This window comes from Pteropus alecto, unplaced genomic scaffold (assembly GCF_000325575.1).
Source record: "Pteropus alecto unplaced genomic scaffold, ASM32557v1 scaffold61, whole genome shotgun sequence".
NCBI classification, from domain to species: domain Eukaryota; kingdom Metazoa; phylum Chordata; class Mammalia; order Chiroptera; family Pteropodidae; genus Pteropus; species Pteropus alecto.
In genome coordinates this window covers 7,459,776-7,482,959 of record NW_006434835.1, presented here as the reverse complement: position 1 = coordinate 7,482,959, position 23,184 = coordinate 7,459,776, and the positions used below count along the sequence as shown (strand labels likewise).

Here is a 23,184-nt window from a genome sequence, read left to right as displayed (position 1 = left end):
TGATATTAATTGCTGCTAATTATTGAGAGATCACCATATGATAGGCGCTTCTGCTTAGTGGTTTACATACATTATCTCATTTAATCCTCACAGCAGCTGGATCAAAGATGTAATTGATGCCAAGAGAAGTTAAATAACTTTCTTGACGTGGCACTGCCTGTAGGTATCCAGTCAGGGTTGGAGTCCAAGTAACTTTCTTCTCCACAGTGTGTCAGTGTCACGAGGATTCAGAAGTGGGAGAGATCAACAGACTGGAGAGATGGGGAGGAAGGCTTCGTGGAGGCGAAACATCTGTACTTAAGTAAATGTTTCTACTAATGTTTCCGTCTCAATGACATCACTGGAACGTTTCAGGTGTAACTGGACAGTTTTGAACATCTAGTTTCTTAACCATATCGAGATTGGCTAACCCATATAACAGTACTAATTATAATTAGTTCTCTAATCAGCTCTAAGGATCATACTTCTCCACATTGCGCATGTCAGCACCGTGCAGTTAGAGCACACCTTTTCATGGTCTTCTTTATTGCTCTTTGTGCAGTAGCAGAACACTAAATTTTGCTTTTAAAGATGTCTTCTGCTTCTTATATTTTGTCTCAGATTCTAGAATTGCACCAAAAAGAAATTATATAAGGTAAGATGTCACAATAGTCTCAATCAGAAAAATAAAACATAGATTGTGAACAGAATGCACAGGCGTTTAGGAAAAAGTCATGAGGTACCTTGGCTTTTCCTTGTGAAAATGTTTATTATGAAGTCAGTTTGAAACTGTAACGTATTTGGCTTTACAATATGCCCATCCTATTTCCAGAGCTTCGGCCAGCCTTTATTCTTTTATATGAATCAGAAAAGCGCGGACGTAGTTTCATAGTGTAGTGGTTAGCACATCTGCTTTACATGCAGAAGGTCCTGGGTTCGCTCCCCAGTGGAGCCACGGTTCATGGTCTAGGACCATGCCACCCTGGAGAAGCCCGATGTCTGATCTCGGAAGCTAAGCAGGGTTGGGCCTGGTTAGTACTTGGATGGGAGACCACTTAGGAAGACCAGGTGCTGTAGGCATTTAAAAAAAAAAAACAGTACTCTCTCCCCTACCCCTCAAATTGATACACTGCTAGGCAAAGGGAGGGTACCTTGCTGGGAAGAAGCAGGCATCCCTTCCTCCAGGTGTATGCAGCCCTGAGCCACAAAGACACAAACTTGACAGGTGGAAAGGGGGGTGGATCGCACCCCTACTTGCCAACAGACCGGGAAACATTGTGAAGCACATAAATGGCACCATCATACACAGTAGTCTTATTTGTAGCTGTCACTCGAGAGGAAATACAGGAAGAATGCTGAGTGCTTTGCATTCATTTATCAGAATCCTCCTTGTTAAGGAAACTGACTTGGGGAAGTCAAGAGCACACAGCTCTCAAGTGTGGGAGCTGGGATTCAGGTTGAGGCATGATTAATTCTAAAGTCTGGCTCATTCTTCCTGATGACATAACACCTTATCTCTGCTCTGCAAAACTTTTCAAACTTGTTGGATGGCACCATCAGCATTCACGAAAGAAGAGATGCGGGAAGCAAACCTCTGTTCCCTGTGCAGGGAGAACATTTCGTTTTGCCTTTTAATCTCTTTCTTCTCATAGGAGTTCTCTTTTCTCGTGTGCATGTATTCAAATCCCACCTATTCTAGAGGTGATCTAATGCTACTTTCTCCATAAAGTTCTTCTTGATTCATTTTAATATGGAAATAACCTCCCTCTTAGAAATCACCAAAGCACATTCTTTTACCACTCTTAGGATCTGAGCTTGTTCCAACTTGCATTACGGCTATGTGTATTTATGCCTCCACCACACCCCTAATGGGCTATGAATTCTTAGATGCTGGCATTATATATAATTAGTCCTTTTATTACCTCTGCCTGGCACAGCGTAGGAACTCAAGTTTGTTGACTAAATGAATAAACGATTGAATAAAAGAATGAACCAACACTAATCAAGATTTACAATAAAATGGTATTCAAACTACCCATACCACTGGAAATAATGACAAAATTTAGATAAGACATTTGAATTTTTTTTTTTTTAAATATCTTTGTTTCTAAAGAGCCGACAGGATAAGTATTATAGGTTGAATTCTACCTCTCCCTCCCACTCCACCAAATTCAAATGTTGAAGTCCTAACCACCAGTACTTCAGAACGTGATGTGTTTGGGAATAGGATCACTGCAGATGTGATTAGTTTGTTAAAAGGCTAGAGAGAAACACGTAAAACTTGGGCGGAAACCATGGAAGCCGGAAGGAAGTGGCATAAAATATTTCAAGTACTGAAAAAAAAAGTTATCAATTCTGGATTTTAGACACAGCAAAAATATCCTTCAGGAGTGAAGGAAAAATGCAAGCATTCTCAGATAAAGAAAAACGAAGAGAATTTGTTGCTAGCAGAACTATGCTTAAAGAATGACTGAAGTTCTCTACAGAAAAACAATGAAGAAGGAGGCTGCCCCAAAGAAAAAAGGAAGAACGATGGAATATGTAAAACTAGAGATAAATATATTACGTTATCCTTTCGCATATGTTTTTAAATATTTATAATGTTTGACCGAAGGAAAAATTATAACATGATCTGATGCAGTGCATAACGCATGTAGAGAAAATCATTGTCAGTTATATTTTTTAAGTGGGGTGAATAAAGGGACCAATGTGGAATTAAGATTTCTGCATTTTATTTGAAGTGGTAAAATGTCAATATGGATATATATTTTAATACCTAGACTAATTACTAAAAATCTTATTCAAAGTGATATATTCAAAAACACTGTGGGTAAATCAAAATGAAATTAAAAATAATATCCAAGCAATCCCTAAGAAGGCATGAAAAGAGAAACAAAGAGATGAAAATCAGAACAAACAGAAAGCAAATGATAAAAGAACACAGTTACACGCCAACGTATCAATAATTACTTTAAACGTGAATGGCCTAAATATACCAATTAAAAGATAGATTGACAGAGTGGATGAAAAATAGGACCTGATTATATTTTGTCTGCAAGAAACTCACTTAATGTGCAACAACCTAGAGTAGATTGAAAGTAAAAGGATGGGAAAAATGTATAATAATACATTATAATATTAAAAAGGAATACGGTAACACCTTATAAGGCATACCTTACATAACACACAGGTCAACAGGGTTCTTGAATATGTCAAAGGATGGCACAAATAGTTATTCATTTTTGACTTTGGTAATGTAGACATGCAAATTACAATTTTTAGGAAAACCACTAAAATAATTGCAGTGGAGTATCAAACCGCCAACCCAGTAGAAAGAAGAAAAAAGAATGCGATGAAAAAAGCAACCCAAAGGAAGTGAGAAGGAGCAAAGATAAGCGTAAGACAGGTGTGACGGATGGGGGCGGGGTGGGCAGGCGGAAGGACTGTGAAGGAGAGATGCTCATGGAAGGTTTCTAAGGTGCGGGCACTGCGGTGGTTGCCTGAGTGATTGTTTAATGTATGCTTTGTGTGCTCTTCACGACAAAAGTTAAAAAGTGCTGGGCTGGTCACATCCTGCTTTTCTATGGTTACCTTGCTGGTGCTTTCTCATCACCTCTTCGACAGACTCAAGCCTTTCTGCCTTCACCCTCCGTTCCCCTCATCCCTCATGGTTTTCTTCTGCTTCTCAAGCCAAGTGTCTCCACAGAGGTTTCTGGGGTCACTCAGCTCGCTTCCTCACCTGTGTCTGCATTCGGACATCAGCCTAATAGAAACTAGTACTAGAACCTTCTCAGTAAAGTCATCAGTCATTTTCTTGGCATCAAATTCACATGTGTAATCCCGATAGCTTTTGTTACTTGCTCTTCGCAGCATTTGGCCGAGGCCCCTGGCTCACTCCTGGAAGTCTCGGGCCCTTGCACTGTTCCTGTTTCCTTCTTCTCTTCTTCCATTTCACTGCTTTTCTCATTGTCTTATTCCAGCTATTCTTTCTTTGCTTTTTAAATTTTTTTTTTTTTTCCAAATTCAGAGTTATATCTTCTGGACCTTTTTCTCTTCATCCTCTACACACCCTTTTGAGTAATTTTATTTGAGTAATTTTGAGTAATTTTATACATTTCCTTGGCTTATTTTTGTTTTTATTTATTATTATTATTATTTTTTACTTCTACTCCCAGATCATTATTTTTAATACCATCCTATCCTTCTGATTTATGTATTCACCTCACCATAGATATCTCATTGGAATGTCTCCTAGGCATTATATCTCAACATGTCTAAAATAGAATTTTCTTAGTACCTCCCAAACCTGCTCTACTTCCTGTTTCCATGAATGGCTCCAATATCCACTGGCTGCCTAAACACAGACCTTGGTATCATTCTTCATTCTTCAGTGGCTACAGATGCATAAGGTCATATTGCTCTATCGTCTGGCCACTGTTTTATATCTCTCCAGCTGTCACACATGCACACACACAGATTTTGCTGATGTCATCTTTTATTTAGATTACTGCAATAAGTTGAAGGCAAGTCCTCCTGTTCTTAGTTTTGCCACTCCCACTCATTTTTTTCAATGATTCCTACTCAGTTCTTTGCACCAATAGTTCGCTTAGAATGGTCATGTTTCTCACATACTAGGAATCTCTTACTGACTTCATATCTCCTGCATTATTTACTCCAGAAGCTTTAATATGGAAAACCAGAGTGCCTGCCATGTGGGGACCCATGACATGTGACATTCTGGAATCGCACTGTTCATATCTAAACAGTGGCTTAAACCGCCATTCTGCGGGAAACCTTTCTCTTTATACCTCTGAGAGTTCTTGGGAGGTTTAGGATTTTTCTGATCTTCTGATTCCCTTTTCCTCTTGAATTCCTCGTTGCGCTGCTTCTCGCTTCATGAGGTTGCTGAATGCTTCCTACCCATTAGGCTTCATTCTGGAGGGCTCGCTCTCTCTCTCTTGCTCACTCGCTCTCTCGCTCTTTCCTGTCTCTCCCCCGCCCGCCCCCGCCGCTGCCCCCACCAAAGTAACTCTAATACAAGGCTGTAACTGCCATTTACTGAAGTTGGGTGGGTGACAGGGATTAGAGCTTAGTACTAACTTAAATGCACATTAGTTATCACTGTCATAAAAGTAATTTGGCCTCATTCCCCATTTCTCTACCCTTTTCTCAATTAGAAGATTCTAATTGAGAAAGTCACGTCTTGCTGTCGATTCTATATTTTGTCCTCCTCTACTCCTTCTGCTGGAAACTGGAAGTTTTGTCTGTTGTAGAGAGAAATTCAGTTCTCTTTGCTTATCTTCCCTTCCCACACGAGGCTATAGTTGCTATCTCTCTACTTTCTCAAGCAATAGGTCCATCACGATGTTTTCCTAAACAAAAAAGACCAGTCGTTCCAGAGGTGAATTGTGTTATGCCCCTAGAATAAAGAAGCAGTAGCGGTAGCCGATACCTTGTCTACTCAACAGCGTTTTTAATTCCTGATACATGCGGCATGCACAGCCCTTTGTTATGTGGCCCCAATTTCTGTTGTATTCCCTGCTTGGGGCATTCTGCATGGTGGTTAGCATTGGAAATTCCATGATCCTCTCTGCTTTTGCATGTTTTCTCTGCGTCTTGGAACACCCTACTGCTGATACTTTTCTTAGCTGAGGCTTTCCAAACTTCCGGTTTGAAGTTAATTCCCCCAACCAGGCTTCCCCGGTGCCTGGATTAGGTTAGATGCTTGTGACATGTGCCTTCAGGGTGCTATATTTCCCTTACTGTAGAAAGTATCACATATTATCAATGAGTTTTATGTGACAATGAGTATTGATAATATGTGATACTTTCTACAGTAAGTATCACTGAGGGTTGGGGCTGTGTCTTCTTTGTCAGGATAAACTTTGTGTCAGGTGCCGTCCCTGGTACATTAGAAAGATCAAAAACATCAGCCGTAGAAATGAAAAAAAAAAAAACAAGTTTTTGACTTTTCTGAGAAGCTCAGAGGAAGCTTCACTCACCAGTTTTGAGTCAGCAATTGCCAGTCACTCAGGGTGGACCGTGCACGTACCTTCCAGACTGGACAAGTTTCTCAGCTTCTTACCCATCTCTGCTATACTAATATTTTGTGATCTTATGTCATTTTTTTCAAAGGAAAATAATAAACAGTACTATGTCTTACCGTTTCCAAGAAAAATGAGAACAGATTTAGGCTCCCCTATTAGATTCTCATCATTTTTCTAAGACATCCTAATTTTAGATAGGCACTAAGAAATATCCAGATTACTAGAACGGTAATTCGGCAAATCCACGTAGTATGAATTTCCTATCCCATTTTCTTAGAATGGGTCTTCATTTATATTCAATTTTTCTTTGACTCATTTGACTTAATTGTTCTTGAAATATTCTGCATTATTCTATAAACTCCGATCTTCAGGTCGTTTCATGTGACAAATTTATTTTCTACAAATTTAATGATAAAAGAAAATTGACCCAGTCTTTTCTTCTAAAAATCTTTGATAAGTTATTTTTAAACTTGTTTAGTTAACATTTATAAAATATATCATCATAGTATCACCCATGGTTTTTGTTAAATGCTTTAAAAGTTACCTATGATTTTAAGAAATTTTTATCAAGTGGAGATAACTTAAAACTCTTTAGGTTACAAACACATTGCAGGTAACTATCACGTGACTCTCACAATCGCCTCAAGCCATAGGGTGTGTGGGCCCTTCACCCCCATTTACAGGGGACAGCATGGGAGCAGGGAACTGAGATGCAAGACAAACCTTTCTAATTTCCTTTGTTTGACTTTGTACAAAATACATGAAATTTCATAGTTGGGTAATAAAATGGATTTCCACACAAATATCACATTAAAAATAAAAACCGAAATAAGTAGACTCTTAAGAGAATATAGTTGTGTCAAGCACATATTCACAAGAGAAATAAAACTTCAGGGCACAGTAGTAGAGCACTTGTAATGCCTTCGCCAGTGAGTTGATCATTGGATGAAAGCGGTAAAAATATGAGCCAGCCTTCACATTGAGAGCTGATGTTATCAACCTTCTGTAAACAAAACATTCAGTGAAGGAAATCTATTTTTTTAAAGACTCTCATATATATGTATGGTTTGTAGCATCTCAAATTATAAAGTTCCACAGACTTTTAGGGCATAAACGATCTTTTAGACCTCCTATTGTGAAATTTTAAAGAACTTCAGGATGCTAATGGTGTTTAGAGATATGCTAGCCCAGAGGTTCTCAAATACGATGCCACATTTTGGTTCTGATGCATGAGGACATTTTCATCAATCCTCCATAAATGAGAGAAAAAAAAAAAAACAACTAGTAAGTTTTTCATAAGCTCAATTATTAAATTTAAAGAATTAAAAAAAAATCGATTGTCCCATGGAATTCAAATGCTAGTATTCTTTGTCTATTTGGAGAAATAAAAATCGGCAACCCTATTTCAGCCTCCTCCTCCTTCTTTGGGTGTGTTATAGAATTTTATTAGTTTGTGACATCAAACAATTTGAGCGTCAGGATATTAGCCACCACCAGTGCCTCCGATGTGTAGGTGGGTGAACCGAGAGCCAGCGGTGTTCGATGACTTGCTCTAGGTCGTGGTCGAAAAACGTAGGTGCCCTGATTCCCAGGACAGGCCTGTCCCAGCTTGCTGTGCTGCCTCAGAATGCATGAATAGCTGCTATTTTTTTTTCTTCTGTGCCAGATCCAGCAGTGGAAAGCTGAACTGCACATTAAAATTCTATTCACTAATTCATAAGGCATTAAAAATTAAAAATCTATCTCTTTTGTCAAGTACCTTTCCTTTTATTAATTATCTAATCACAACAGACTCAATTGATTAATAACCCTTATTACATGCATTTCCAGCTTATTGATAAGGTCCATCTGGGTACTGTAGTGTATAGGGAGGAAAGTTCATTTAAAAATTATTAGAGCATTGAAAATGAAGGTAAATAAAACCAGCCCCATCTCAACAGGAGAATTGTGGGAAATCCATGAGGGGGGAAAATGACTTTCAATGGTAATTTTAAGTAGATTCACTCTCCAGCGTTGAGCCTACAGAAGACAGCATCTTAAATACAAATTTCATTCTCTGATGGCAGAAAAACTGTTAAACAGCTGGAGTCCAGGAAGGAAAATAGCCTTGAATAAGGTGAGATTCCAGAACACACTATAAAAACGAGCACCTGATATTTTTTTTGTGTACTTTGTCTTGAAAGGAAGGCGAGTAAATATTAAAAAATCAAAGTCACAATTTTCTTATTTGTTCAGACAAATGGAAGGTCAGTAACTGCCCTCCAGATATGATATGCTCCCAGGACCCAGGCCCACCTCAGTGACATTTTAGCCTCATCATTACTACCAGTTTGCAAAGAGCCTGCACGTTTACACCACATAAAGCAGTGTGTTATCAACACAGCACAATGCAGGCTACAGCCATTGGAGCTGGCAAAACCAACTGGACCTAAGGGGGAACGAAATCGTTTAGCCTACCCTAAATGCTTCCAGCAGCTCTAGGAAGCTGACATTTTGGAGAGCGAAGAGGGGAGCAGATGTTTTCTGTGATACTTACCACTTCTGCAGATGATACATACAAGGTGCAATGAAAATGGAACAGCAAGAAGTTAGAAATGATGCCTTATGTTCACGTGATGCACTCATCTTTTGCAAAACATTTTCAGTCAGTATCTCAAACCATCCCAGTGGTACAGTGCATGTGCTACAGGTGGGAGAAATGAGATTCAGAAGTGTCGAATAGCTTCTTCAGTGGTTCGAGGGGAATGGGAAGTAGTGTCACATGACTCCATGTTAGGGAATGCTTGCCTCTCAAAGGTTTTTATTTAAAATACAAATGCAAGCATATTCATTTTGTCTGGGAGATGACTTTTGCTTTCTCCTGGATCCTGTCATGACTGTGTACTGAGAGAGACTGAGTCTTGGAGTGGAGGCATTTACAGGTGAGGATGTGAAGTTAAGCATTTACCCCAAATCCAGCCCAGATCTAACCTCATGATTTGGCCATCATGTCTCTGGGCTTCCAGCTGGATGTTCTTTCCAACACAGCTCGTTCCTTCTCAAAACTTATTTTTTCAGAGAGGGTAGTCACAATAGCTTTGTCTAACTCTCAGAGGACTGACAAATCACGTGACACAAACAGATAAGTGAGCGCTTAGAAGGTGCAGGGTACTAAACTCACAAAAAGCAATATTAGGATCCCTCTTCTGGTCTTCATGAATAGATAGAGTGGACTCCCGAGCTGTAGGTAGCCAGCTGCGGTCATACTGGGGTCCATCTGGTGTTGACACAGTGCAAACTGTCTATAAACTTCTGGGGAGATCTCATTCCCTCTTGTAATTGCCTAATGATGCTGCGACCTTAGAGGGTGACTTGTATTTGCATATCATTTACATAAAAGTCATGTCCAAGAAGTTCAGCATTTATTTCCCCAATTCCTTAAGACTTCTGCCTCCTTGTTCTACTTCGTGATTGCCCTGAGTCCCAGAGCAAATCACGATGTGAGTAAGGATTTTGAGAGGGACAAAGGATTCAAACACAGATTTTTGATTTAAGATATATTCGGTTGAAAATGCTTTGATCTCAAAGAGTTTATCTGAATGTCATCTGAGTGGAGCAGGAAGAATATGAGACGTGGAATGTGGAGTCTGGAGCTCCCATCTTAGCTTCACCTCTAAATTACTTTATATCTCTGGTCAAGACATTCCTCTGTGAGCCTGAAGGGTTAGAGGTTGACTAAGGACCAGCCCAACTGCAGCCATTATAGGGTTTTACATTATACTGAAGTCGATCGTAACAGAAGTGCTTCACCTGAAATTCTTAACAGCCATCTATCTATTGCTTCCATAGCCATGGGAAACAGGTTATATACAGAGTGTTCTCCATCATACTTTTGGAAAAGACTATGGATCAAGTCCCCGAAACATTTTGACAAGTCTCAGGAGGAGGTTCCTCATCCCGAACCTGGAGATTTGTAAAGGCTCATCAGCTATCTTCTCATTTATTTCTGGTTATTGGCTAGTTATGGAGTGACAGGCATCTTAATTGTACATTAATGGGGAGTTAATTACAATTAACTGCTTTCATGGCAGCTAGCGATTACTATATTTTAAAGAAAAGGCTATTTTAACTTAAGTAGTTTCCATAGCTTTTCAGGATGAAAAAGGATGGACTCTATGAGATCTTTAGTACAGAGCTCTCGATGTCTCTCAATGTCTCCATGATTTGAACTTTAAGACAGAACATATCCTTTAGATCAGGTCACTCAGAGGACTTTGGTGTCTCCTAAGGGGGTCAAAAATATTCCAGGGTGTTAGAGTGGACACCCTGGGACTTGAAGTCCAGCTCCCCTGTCTTACTAGCTTTTTGATCTTGGACAAGCTCCACATTTGAGTGGAGAGTCTTCAAAGGGCTGCTGTGAAACTTCAATGACATAAAAGACATGGCAGAGCTGAGAAAGTACAAACACGTGTGCAGTATTCCCTCTTGCCTCTGCCGATCACGCAGTCATCTCTCGTCGTCTCCTAGAGGATGTTTAAGCACAATTTCCAAGCCGCCCCAAGACAGAACTGGCATAGAGGTCGTCCTATGACCGATGTAAGAAGACAGGGTGGGGTGATGGTTTAAATGCTGAAACGACAGGGTTGTGGGGGTTTCCAAAAGGAAATGGTCTATTCTGACTTCTGAGGAGACTTAGGGAAAATGAGGTCCCCTTTCTGGCATGGTTTAAGGACAGGCGCCCTGGACTCCCGCCTTCTCTGTGGTTCTAGATGAAGGATTCTTGCCCCAGGTGCTTTAGAAATGTTCCTTCTACCTTCCTACAATTCCTACCTCCTGTAGGGTGAGACAGAACTCTTGTCCTATCCTTGGCCCAGGTGTACAGAGGACTTGGAGATGGGCTGATAGCACAGTTCCAGGATGGACCCCTAAACCTAACTCTGGGTTCACGTGCTAGAGCAGCTTCAAGTCATTCTTGTCTTTCCCTAGGCCAAGGTCATTTCTCTTCCAAAGAGCAGACGATGAAGCAAGACTCCTGAAGGATTTCCCGTCCCACGACTCAGCGTGTACTGTGATGAGGGCGGGGGTCAGCCTGGAACCCACCGTCGTGTCTGATGCTGTCTGCTGGCCCCTCTTTCTGTCCTCTCCTCCTTGCACTCTAGGTGCTGCCATCTTTAGGGACCAGTGGCATCCCCATAGCCATCACATTCATCTTTCTATTTCTCATTTTTTTTTTTTTGCTGCTTCATAATAGTGATGATGATGATTATTATAGTAAACCATCATCAGCAGAGTATTTGGCAAGTAATTTTTGGATCTGTAATCTGATACCACAAGTAAAAGGTATGAAAAATTATGTCCATTTTGCAGAAAAGGAAGCTAATACTCAAGCGTTACGAGATCACAAAAAGGTTCACTTGGTGGGAACACAGTTTCTTAGATGAATTCTGGCTCGGAATCCTGTGCTGCTTGCGTGACATCATGTTTTTTTAGCCAGTTTTTTCAGATTTATTCTAAAGATAATGAGATAACAGTGAAGTACATGTTATTGAGAATTAAAGTGTTCTCTTCTCTTTATAGGCATAAAGTCTTGTGCTTTGGTCAAGTTATTTTATATAAAAAGGACTAGGAATCAGGACTCCAGGATTCTAATCTCAGACATGCTATCTCTAAGTGACAGGATTCAGTGACGAAGAAAAGCTTAGACGTGTGCAGGACCCCTATGTTGCATAATCCCAGGGGTTTCCATGACTTTGTGCAACATGGTAATGATATCGTATATTTTATTTTGAACTCTAATGATATTGTAATACAAACAACAATTATTTACTTTTATTTTTTTCAATTGACCTATCTGTTTTAGGTTAAGGTGTTGATATTTTGGATGTATGAAATATATAATATCCATACGGAGGGTCTAAATTATGTGTTACCCATAATTCTAGCTGCGTGACTTTCCTCAAACTATGTGCTTCCTTGATTCACAGTTTCTTTACCTGTCTTAGAATGGCTTCATGCTCCAGTTCTAATGTCCTCTAATGGAGACCTGTGCAGATTTCTAAAAACGCTCAGAGGAATAAATGTGTGAATGTGTGTGCACGTGTGTGTGTGCATGCGTATGTGTGTTGCGGGAGTTTTAGAAGTGTGACCAGGAGCCTAGTCCTCTAAATTGTCTTTGAAAACAATAGGATCTGTAGTTTCCTTGGATGCCGACCGCCAGCTTTAGCTGTCTGTAAGTGCATTTAGGGCTGAGTCACTCTCATTCATTCATTCATTTTTGAACTCAGTAAATCTTTATGAAGTGCCCACTCCGGCAGGCCCTGATGAGTGAGGCCAGGTTCTTGTGTGGAAGTTGCTCACGGATCAATGCCAGTGCAGCGGCCATACCACACGGGCTATGGCGGGAGTGTGAAGGGAGGATATAGAGTCATCCTGGGCAATCAGGAAAGGCTTCAGTGCTGGGGTAGCTATGGTGCTGTTTGCCAGGCAGACAGGCATAGGGGATGGGGCATGTGTTGGGACGGATTCTCTGGCAGAGAAAATCACATATGTGGTGGCCTGTGATGTGCCATGAAGGTGAGTGAAGTACTTATTATTTAACTCCGTCGCCTAGGCAGACACTGTGCCTTTATTGGGACAGGTGCACATTAGGCTGTAGCTGAGGAGAGCCAGGTTGACCCAAGAGTACCAGAAAAGCATGAACAGTGCCTGAACATTTTTTTTCTCACGTTACTGAATGTCTCATAAGCTAGATCCTGAGCTCTGAGACCCGGAGCTCTCACCTAGCTGGGCCCATGCCACCATGACCGAATGCTGGGTGACAGATGAAAGAGACCTGGAATGCAAGCCACATACCAATTTAGCAAGAGTCCTCCCGAGATTTCCTCTAAGATCTCGAATGCAGAGAAATGATACCATTTCCTGGCTTTGTAACGCAATTTTGAAAACCTTTGTAGTGACCCGCTCCATTTGTATTGATTGACTTAACAGCGTGATGTTAAGTCACAGTGATGGGGTTGTTCGAGGGGAACCTCAGAAGGCTTTTTATTTCCTGTCCCTAAATTTTCCACTCTGGATACAAAGCCTTGCCTTTCACATGGTGAGACGAGGAAACTAAGCCCCAGAAAGAGTCAGTACAGCAACTGCTACGGTGGGTCGTGCTCTGTGACTGGGGTCCTCGTTTCCACAAGGCCAGTGAGCTCCCTGAAGCCTAGTAAAATGAGAATATTAAACTGTGTGACTACTGAAGGTCTTTCCAGATTTCACATTCTGTTTAAATTTGAGATGTCATTGCTACGGTGCATCGGCCCAGCTCAACTTTGGGTGGAGAGTGGAACGGGCATCCAAAGGGGCCAGGACAATGTGTCCAGCGGATGACAACAGTTGGAAACAGAACTGCACGAATGGCTGGCTCTGCTGGGACAGACCCCTTCCTTTTCTATGCTTAGAGCTGACCTCTGCCCCTCTCCGTAGTCCAAGGTCATGTGCGGATGTCCATGTCATCGTTAAACTCCCCTACATGCCTATACACTTTGGGGACTGCCATCTTTTTGCCTGCGTATGCTTCCAGAATCCATCTCTGCAACAGCTTAATCTTCCTGGTGTGTGTCTTGCCCAGGTGGGCCGATGCCGTGCCAAGCTTTGGCTTTCTCACATTCCCTCTGTCACAGCTCACCTGCTCGGGCCCGCGGGGAGTGAGCCAACGTGCCATCTGCCCAGGGCTCTGGCTCAGAAAAGAGACGAGGCACAGTCGGAAAGGAGAGCTCCTCGGTTCTAAGTGGCAGACACAATTTCATGGCGGAAGCAATGTGTGTTTTTCTTGTCTATGAATAGCCAACTTAAACCTCAAAATGAGGCTGCGGAAAGGGAAGATTTTTATTCAGTAAAAATCTAAACCTTGAAACTTACTTGGAACGTATAACTTGAGGAACAGTCATTCTCTGGATTAATTATGAAATTATTATTGATGCGTAACCAATGAAATTACCTTTTAATGCTTTGATGCTCCCCCCACTTTTTGAAATAAAGTATAAAATCCAAAAATGAATATTTATTCAAGGCAAACTTCCTGATTTCAAAGAACAGTCTTGCTGCCGGTTGATCCTTCCCAGGTGAATGCTGTCCCCCAGGCTTGCTTTAACATGCTTGAACATTATGCATGAGCTATTTGGGTTGTAAAACCAGTTTGCAAATAAATGAAGTTCAGAGATCTGTTTACCAAGAAGGCAAACAAGCGATCAAAGTATTCAGTTGATTAGAAGGGGAATAGAAAAAAAAATTAGGACATAAGAAGAGATATAAATGAAGGGAAAGATGTATGATGTGTGTGTATATATGATCAAACCTGCAGCAGGACTGCGCGGAGGACTGACATGTGTTTGCTCTCAGTGATGTCGGGGGCCTGTGGATTGATGAGGGCCAATGGCAGACGCATGTGCTTTTCTGCTTACCAAGTTCTTTCACTTGCGTTACCTCCTTTGATCTCAGCAATCTGCTAGAGAATCAGAAACAGCATTGCAATTCCCGTTGCACAGAGAAGATTGAGTAGAGAAGGGACTTGCCCAAGGAAATAGTTCGTTTTAGCACAGTCATGGTAGAGTCAGTTCTTGCCAATGAGCTACAGCTACCGTATCCACTTTGCATCCAGAGTCCGCCTTCCCATAAGGGAAGTCACTGTGCCACCACTGTAAGGTCGCTCGGGAAGTATCTCACGCACATTTGTGTAGCTTTTACCTCCATTCCCAATCCCTGGCTTCCTCAGGAATCTCTCTCCAGGTATTATATTCTTGATTTCCTATGTTTTCTTTGAAAAGACAAATATTGCTTGAAAGGTTAATTTCTTAAAGGAAAGGAAAAAAGAGTGGAAAGGATCGATGGAAGCTGCAACGGGCACAGATGACCTGCAGTATCATGCAGCGCTGAATACAGAATTACACACAAATCTCGGCTTGGCACGAAGACCATTCACTTTTTCATCTGTATAACCAACTTCGAGTACGGCCTGATCAAGGCGCATGCCATCGTGGCTGCTTCCCGAACACACTCTGCATTTTCTCATCACTTCTCAGTAAAGACCTCTCACTCCCAAGAAGAACCAACTTCTCATTCTTCCCGTCTCTTTCTCTCCCCTTCCTCCTCTTCCTTCTTTTTGGAATTTTATCCCATACTATTTGTAATAACAGCCAGAGTTAAATACAGTGTGTATTGGTTTTCTACTGCTGCCTTAATATATTTCTGTAAACCTGGTGGTGGCTTAAAACAAAGCCAACTTTCTATCTTACAGTCTGTGGGTCAGAAGTCTGAAATGGGTCTTGGACTAAAATTGACATTTGGATAGGGCTGCGTTCCTTCGGAAGTCTCTATGGGAGAATCTATTTTCTTGCCTCTTCCAGATTTTCGAGGCCACCCACATTTTTGGTTCTCTTGCTCCGTACTCACAGCCAGCAATGTTGGCCCACGCTGCATCTCATGCTGCCATCTCTCCATTCACTCCTTTCTACTTGTAAAAACCCCGAGTCTCCGCACAGGAAGCAGGGCCCTCACCAACTAGTTTACCACTGTGACCTCAAGGACTGACAATGTGACTGGAGGCTCAGGGCAAATGCCAGCTCGCCAGGCCACTTTCTCGAGTGTCTTCTCCAGAAGTTCACCTCCCAACTCTTTACTAAGTTGTCAGCTCCTCAGAGAGCCACTTCGGGGTCTCACTCCCAGGTGTGCCTGACGGCGCTCGGCACAGGGCACAGGGCACAGGGCACGTCCACAACCACATGCTGTACAGCAGGGGCGTCCCAGCGTCCCGCATAACTCGAATTACTTTTCCCACTTCTTTGGCGGGTACAAATCTAAACTCACATCAGAATGTTCCTTTCTAGCTCTCCTTTTCTCTAAAGGAGATCACTGTTCATAAATAAGTGCGTATTCCTAAGCTTGTCTAATTCTTCCCTGAGCCCCATCATCCTCCGATTCATCATCGAAAATGACTCCTGAACTCAGAACAGGAATTTCAAACACAAAGGCTAATACCCCACTGAAATGCCTGGTCAGTTGCTACTTAACATCCTCAGGCTTGTATGTACTGCTTGCCAAGTACCCCTCTGGGGAGGGGGGGTGAGTCCCAGACTGGTTGTCAAGGTGCATTAACTATAATGCATTTAACTTGACATATATTTGGGTCGCAATGAAGAGGTCATTATTTTTGGCATCAAGCTAGTTCTTGAGCTGTTCTCATGTACACTGGGCCGAGCGTGTTTTACTCAGCCACTTGCAAGAGGATGCTTTAAACCCTTTCAGTGCACGCAAACATGTAATTTGGCCCCTGATGGATTGGGGTTGATTATTGTTTACATCTGAGTGTTGTGCTGTCATCCGAATTGACTCATTAGGCACAGAGAATGAAACAGGTGCTGCTCTGCGGAGCGTCAGCACTACGCACAGCTCCCCTGCCCTGTCACTCTGGCTGGCGCATGAGGGAAGAGTGTTCTAGAACAGATATCAATGCCTCGGTGATCTTTCTGTATCTTGACTCAGAGGGCATGGCCTACCCACCGAACGCATTTCCCATAGCGAAGACAGAGTCTGACTCCATTTCTGATGACTGGCAGCTCCCAGTCTCCCCCTCCCCCTGCCCTCTTGCGCAAATCGCTACGAGAGCCTGGTGCCCCTCCCCCTACACTGTGAGAAGTTCAAACCATGAGGTTCCTGAGCCGGGCGCACAGGGCCCTTCACCCTGGCTCTAGCCACTGACCATGATGGCAACGGAGCCACTTGCCTCTCCGTTCACCTGAGCTATTCCTCATCAGCTCGGGGGCCTGTCTCACTCTCCCCAGAAAGTTCCATTATGTGAGTTCTAAATCTTTTCACACCATCATGGCACATGTGTAGTATCATCAGTCTCAGTATTGGAATCAATTTTGGGTGAGAGGTTGATCACATCCTCCACTGGGCAACCATGAAACATTACTTTTGCCTCTAATACTCTACTTTGGAGGCATCTGGGATAGAAAGGGAAAAAAACAAACAAACAAAAAAAAACAGTGGACATTAGATCGAAAGACTCAGTTTGAGTCTTGTTTCAGCCAGTCATCAGCTGTCCGGTATTAGTGAAATGGCGAGCAAGCTTTCACTTTTTTTTGAAAGGGGTGTTGTGATGAGTCAATGGATAAAGACTTTTAAGTACCTAACGTCATCTTCACATACGGCAGTTGCTGGGTTATTACACTGATTTAATGGGATCGTGACTTTAGAGTGACTAGAATATGGAATAATGACTTTAAAGTGCTTAACACAGTGCTTGGCACATAGTAGGAATTCAACACATGCGAACTTTCTTTTCTTCTACCCTCTCTTCCCTTGATATTCTTTTTTCGCCAGAAATTCAGCGATAGAGCTTTACTCCTTGACTTGCCTGTTCATGTACACATTGATTAGCTACTTCTTCATGTCCTGTCCAAACCTGGCATCGCATTACCTGTCTGACCGTAAGCTCATGCCAGGAGAAAGCACTTGATCTCATGATGCTAAAGATCAGAGCGGACCCAGGGTTGGGGAAGCGGGCAGGGGGTCCAAGAGGTTTTCTGGAGCTGTCATTACCTGTTGGGACTATTATTGTCCATTTCCTCAAAGGCCACGTGAAAAGAGAAAACCGCATTTTGGGGTTTGAGTGAAAGAGAGTGTCTGTCTCATGGCAGAATAGAAGTGTATTGGCAAATTCAGTAAAATACAAATGGTGGACTCAGACTTTTCTGAAAGTACATTTTAGAAAGAAGGGAATGTGCAGAAAAGAGGGGGAAATCTAACTTTGGGGTGAATGTGGGTTGGGAACTCAGAGTCTTAAAAAGACAATGGTTAAGAATGGAACCTCATATTATTTGTAGGTGGTTATGGTTACAAAACACTATAATTTGGGGTCTTGTAATTTTAAAGATGGCATTACAAGTAATGGTAGCTAACATGATCTGCTTTTGCATAAGCAAAGCTATAACTGATTATCTTTCCTTTTCCTTTTTAGCTTCTTCATTTTTCTCTCTATGCCCAGATCTTTGTTGTTGTTTTTAAAGAGAGATTTGGAAATTCTTTAGCCGCCCCAATTTCAAGGTGACATTTCTTCAGCGCACAGAGAACTTTCTTCCGTTCAAAGAAACAATTCTGTTTGGGGCCAACTTTCCTTGGTGGAATAATAGAATTGTATACAGATTGTCAGAGCCAGAGTGACCTAGAGATGACTCCGCAGAGTCCAAACTCCTCTTCTTAAAGGCGAGGAGACCAAAGCCTTACTAGGTTAAATACCTTCCCAAGGTCGTAGACCCAGTTAATGAGTCAATATCTTGCCTTTTCCCAATGCCGTGCTACATACTGTTCAAATGACTATTTCTCTGTATCGTGAGGCACGTTATTAATACATTTAATGTGACTTTGAGATTTTCCTTAAACTTTGCCTAGGTCACTGGTAATGCATTTTGAAATTGATCTCACCTTACTTTGTGGCCTTCCATGGAGTCTTGACATTAGAGGACAAATAAAAAGTGACAGGCCTTACCATCTCACACGTGGGAATTTCCTTTATAGCATTTCTGATTGGTAAACATCCAGTTTTCTTTAACAATTCCAGTGGCAAAGAGCCAGCATGGACTCTAAGTCATTCTGCTTTCTCTTGCTCATTTTTCACACAGCACCTTCTGCCTAAGCCAGCCTGTTCCCTCTTCGTTTTTGTTTATCTTATTCCAAAACTTAAACCTATTATTCTTAGGCCAGAAACATTTTTTTTTCTCAAAAAACATCTCAGTTTCTCCTTAACTGTCTTGACCCTGTTCTATTGTTTTTGTTTGACTGTGTCGTCAGTTATTCAAGTCTTTAAAAATTGGAGCTAATTGTAGAGCTTGCTTCTCTCCTTGTACAAATGAACAGTCTCACCCATTTTGCTTTGATTTGGATGATTAGTGATTGTGTACTATCTCTTTTTAATGTCACGACAACCTCATGGAAGAGACAGTGCAGATGATATTGCTACAAATGATGAGAAGGCTGAACGAGGCTACTTGATTCACAAACAATTGATAAGAGACAAATTTCAGATGGCATGTTGATCTAAATCATCAGAGCTCAGTTTTGTGTTTGATAATATGATTTGCGTTCTCCCCATTAAAGCCAAACCTTGCACCTGTGACTATGTTTGTGATTGATAGGACATGTTTTGGGAATGTTAGATACTTTTCAGTGTTCTTGAAATCAATCTTGTACTATAATCTCTTCCCCATACTTTGTGTCCGATAGCCACCATGCTTTGCGTAATTTTTGAAATTTTTTCCATTTTGTCTATTTTGAGTAGCTGATTTCCTTTTTTCTTTCTCTGCCTTCATATCTGACTTAGATTTCTTAGGATGGGAGAACAGTTTTTTTTTTTCCCCCCCAGATTGTGCATCCTGAATTCATGACAGCCATTTGCCTTTGATTTCCACACTGGAATCTTGCCTATGAAATGTGTCCAACTGTTCCTAGGTAATTTCTCAGTTTTAGACTAATTCCAATCATGTTGAAACAAAACAGACTTGTGAGACATAAGCTTGGTTTTTAGATTTGGAGAACTGGCATTTTTTCAGTTGGTTCTAGAAATAGAAATGAGTTGGGGAAGGCATAGAGAGGAGTAGGCGGCTCTTGGCAGCTGGCATCTTGGAGGGCAGTGAATGGGAGGGCAGAGCATCACTGTTACTCTGCTCTCTTACCCTCGGCATCATTGTTGGCAAGACAGGTATCCTGACGTCCACCTGCTGCACCTGTACATCCAGGAGACAGCACATGCGAAGTGCCTCGCGCCGTGCCAGAAGCACGGGAGGCCTTCAACACATGGTGATTTCTTCTTTTATGACAAATGAGGTCAGGCATGAAAAACGCTGTGTGAACTTCAAAGGTCTCATTATTCTTGTTAGTTTTCTCTTGGGTACTTGGAGTTTCACTCCTTAATTAGGGCCTACTCCCTTAACTTTTTTTGGAACGACATTAGATCACAAAGGCTGCCTTTGATCTCCCTGAATAGGTCACACCCAGGTTTTTAAATACAGTTATAATTTCCAACTAATCACAGTGTAATGCCGACAGCTTGCTGCCTAGAAAGGGGTGAGTATAAGCCAATACTTTACCTACTACATCAGTTTCTCCATTTGGGGATTAACCAATTAGGAAGTGTGAGAAAGAGCTCTGACTTTCCCCTTTGGGGAGTCTTCCTGCAAAACAAGACATTCCAGCTATGCTGTCCTCCCTAGCCCCTGGGGAGCAGGCAGAGAACGCACAACGGGAGTCAGCATAGTATTGAAAAGCATGAGCCTTGGAAGCAGACATATGGGTTGATTCAAGTCCAAGATTAGCCATTCTACTGCTGCAAAGTAAGTGGCGAGTTCTCTCCCTACTGTAAGTCCCATTTTCCTCATGTGTAAAAGGGACACCATATTTCCTACTCATTGGGTTGCTGTGAGGTCAGAAGAGATGATGTGTCATGCACTTGTCATGTAGTGGATGCTAAATTAATGTTAGTTTTCCTTCAGACTTTCAGTGCAGATGCGCTGATGTCTGCCTCATCAGGGTGCCTTTTCTTCTCTTGTTGAGGAATCTGCCCCTTCTCAGTCCTAAAATTGAGTATTTCCACTTAAAATGGTTTCACAGAATGCCTAAAAGGCCAGAAAGAAGAACATATTTCCATACACTTATTCATTCATTTGTTGAACTTACTGATACCCATCAAGGTCCTCAGAAATGAGATGCAGGTTAATTGGAAATTATATTTCATGTTAAAATATTAACCAATGTCTCGTACATTGTTAGAAAGGAATCATTTAGGAGGCACATTAAATTAATAATATAACTTCTGAGATGTTATGTATCTTAGAAACTATACAAAGCATTCAGATGCTTTGATGAGACACGTTTGAATGATTAATTTATAACACTCGTACATCTCGAAACCTTGCAAAACTATTTTATTGAATGCTATGTATACATGTGCACATATGTATATGTCTATAACTTATTTCCTTGCAAATAGTAGAGCGATGTCATATTTCCATTGTTTAGACAGATCTCAGAAAATAAAGGGTAGCGTGTTATTTACTAAAAAATCCAGATTTTTTTTAATCTAATGATTTCAGCTTTTCTCATTTAAAATGAAGGACAATTAAGTCCCTTCCAGCATTACATTACTTAACAGGCATTTACGAAATATCTGCCACCTGGCAAGACTGTGTGATGCCTCTTCTCTGACTTCTTGACTCTTTTTCAAAACAGTCTCCTCAGGAAAAGCTGAAGGTTGACTCTTGTGGGTATGTAGTGGAAGAAATGTCATAACCAAAAGGGAGATATGGAATCCAAAATCAGTTGTTGACCTTAGGAGGTAGCTGATTGAAATTATGAAGTCCAGTGAAGGGTGGGAAGTCTGCTATCCACTGGATGATTGAAATGTTGAAAACTTAACCCCCCTCCCCCATGATGGTAATTAAATCATGAAGGTAGAGCCCTCGTGATGACATTAGTGCCCTTATGAGAAGAGATGAGAGACCTGGAGTCCCCCCACCCCCACCACCATGTGAAGACAGAGCAAGGTGGCCGTCTGCAAACCAGGAAGAAAGTACATGCCAGAACCCAGCCCTGCTGGCACCCTGGTCTCGGACTTCCAGCCTCCAGCACTGTGAGAAAGAGACTTCAGCTTATGTCAGCCAGTCTGTGGGATTTGGTCACAGCAGCCTGGACCAACTGAGACAGGGCGACAGAAGCAGGTTGCGGAGCAGTGTGTATGAATGAGAGGGAAGTGGCGTAGATAGATTCAACCCTTGGGTGGCCGATGCCTAAGACATAGCTTTGTTTTGTTTTTAAATTCCAACAATCAACAAGCTGTTACTGAGTGTTACTGTGAGGCAGACTGGAGATACAGGGTGGAAACATTCTTCCCCTCAAGGAATTTTGACCATGGGCCATGTCCATTCTGGCATTATCCAGGACCCAGGTCAAGGATTCACCTTGTCTGGCGTATCTCTGACGCAGACGTAGACGCAGACGCAGACGCACCCGGTTGTCATAGTGTAATGCTGTTTGAACCTTAGATTATACAGTTACCTTCTCTCTTTCTGATTCTTCATGAAAAAGAAATATTCTGGCTAAAATTAGATTTACCACATAATTTTTTACAGGGATAATAGGTATATGTCAAAAGAACGAACAGCTGCTCTACTTGATGGTTGTATTTTTCATTATCAGTTAATTAAATGACATGATGTAGGCTTATTCATGATGGATTCTCTCTTTGCATCCTGGCTGGGGGTGGGGGGACAGAGAATCAAGAACTGACCCTGAAATGGTGAAGTAAATGCATATTATGGGTATACAATATTAAATATTTCTTAATGTCTTGGCCACTGTTCTCTGGGAAACTAAAGTCTTGGGCTTGAATAAGGGGAGAGTAGGAAGAAATATGGTGGGGACTGTGGGAGGAGGTGTAGTGAGGCCGAGTCAGGACTCAAGAGATATCCTAGCTCCTGTTCTGTCAGAAAGTCACCGTGTGATTCTTGGCAAGTGGCTTAGAAACACTGTGTAACTGTTTTCCAGATCCGCCTACGAAGATGCTATCTAGCCCTAGTCCAGAGTCTTACTAAGGATATACGGCCAACTCACAAGAAATAAGTACAGAATAAGATGAATGTACGTAAAAAAAGAATCACATTTGTGGTTATTATCTCTGGCACTGTGTGTCAGAATTACCGACCGTGAATTTTAAAAATCACAAATAACCAGGTTCCACCTCACCTTCACTATCCTCCAACCCACACACAGAGAAAATGGATAAAAATATGAAAAGCGGTCTAGGTGGGAGAAACCATGCTGAGTCGCACACGCGAGGTGTGATTTCAAATGGCGAATTCGGGATCGTGAGTCGGCGGAAGGCAGGAAGTGGCGCGTCGCGTCGTTCCAGCTACGTACCTGTCATCCTGACGTGGAGCTTTAGCCACAGCCAGGCCCTCAGCACGGTGTGACAGAGGAAGGCACGCTGACCGGGGGCAGGAGACGGGGTCAGGATACTAGGGTGTTTGTCTCTACCCTTTGTAACAATGTGACCTTGGGCAAATCATTTTCTCTCTCTGCTCTTCAATTTCCTGACCTGTAAAAAAAAAAAAGGCGATATGATATGGTGTGGCCCTTACTTTTT

At 41.8% G+C, this 23,184-nt stretch overlaps 1 pseudogene; it reads left to right on the top strand.

Moving 5' to 3' along the window:
• The first annotated feature begins 943 nt into the window (after positions 1 to 943).
• Positions 944 to 1,059, top strand: LOC112478567 (annotated as a pseudogene).
• Positions 1,060 to 23,184: the final 22,125 nt, after the last annotated feature.